The sequence below is a fragment of the Oryzias melastigma genome, linkage group LG17, assembly GCF_002922805.2.
Source record: "Oryzias melastigma strain HK-1 linkage group LG17, ASM292280v2, whole genome shotgun sequence".
In the NCBI taxonomy this organism is placed as follows: Eukaryota; Metazoa; Chordata; class Actinopteri; order Beloniformes; family Adrianichthyidae; genus Oryzias; species Oryzias melastigma.
Genome location: NC_050528.1, coordinates 25,640,008 through 25,640,575, shown reverse-complemented (window position 1 = coordinate 25,640,575; position 568 = coordinate 25,640,008).

The following is a 568-nucleotide window of genomic DNA, read 5'->3' as shown; positions in this document are numbered from 1 at the left end:
TAAGATCATTCTTATAATAATCCACTCTGACCAATAGATTAAACCTTTTACCACCATTTTGTTAAGTTATATGTCAAGTTAAAAATCTAAACAAAAATATTTATGTTGATTTGTTGTTTTGTTGCAAGTTTCTGAGACCTTTAACACCAGGCACATTTCAGTAGAATGTTTGCTACTTCTTGGAATGTTGAACTGAAATTACCAGTTTTCTGTGAACAAATAGGTGTACTGGTTAGCTTACACATTCTCACTCTCAAATCCTCATATTTTCCGGCTGTTTGTTTTTTGACTTGCTGGCTGTTCCTATTAAATCACAGGTTTCCAACCCTCGGGTACACAGTAAAGGACTCGGAACTGGTGCATTTTCCCCTGTCTATGATCCAGTATCAAGCAACCCTCGGATCGGTACTGGTTTGTGGCCCGGAGGTTGGGTATGGAAGTTTTTCTGGGCCATAATTCAAAGTTTTATGCATTTTTCAATTGACAATTCAATTTGCAAATTCATCATGCAATATGAGAATGCATTTTGCAATTTGCAATTCAATATTCAATCAGGCTTGCAAAATGA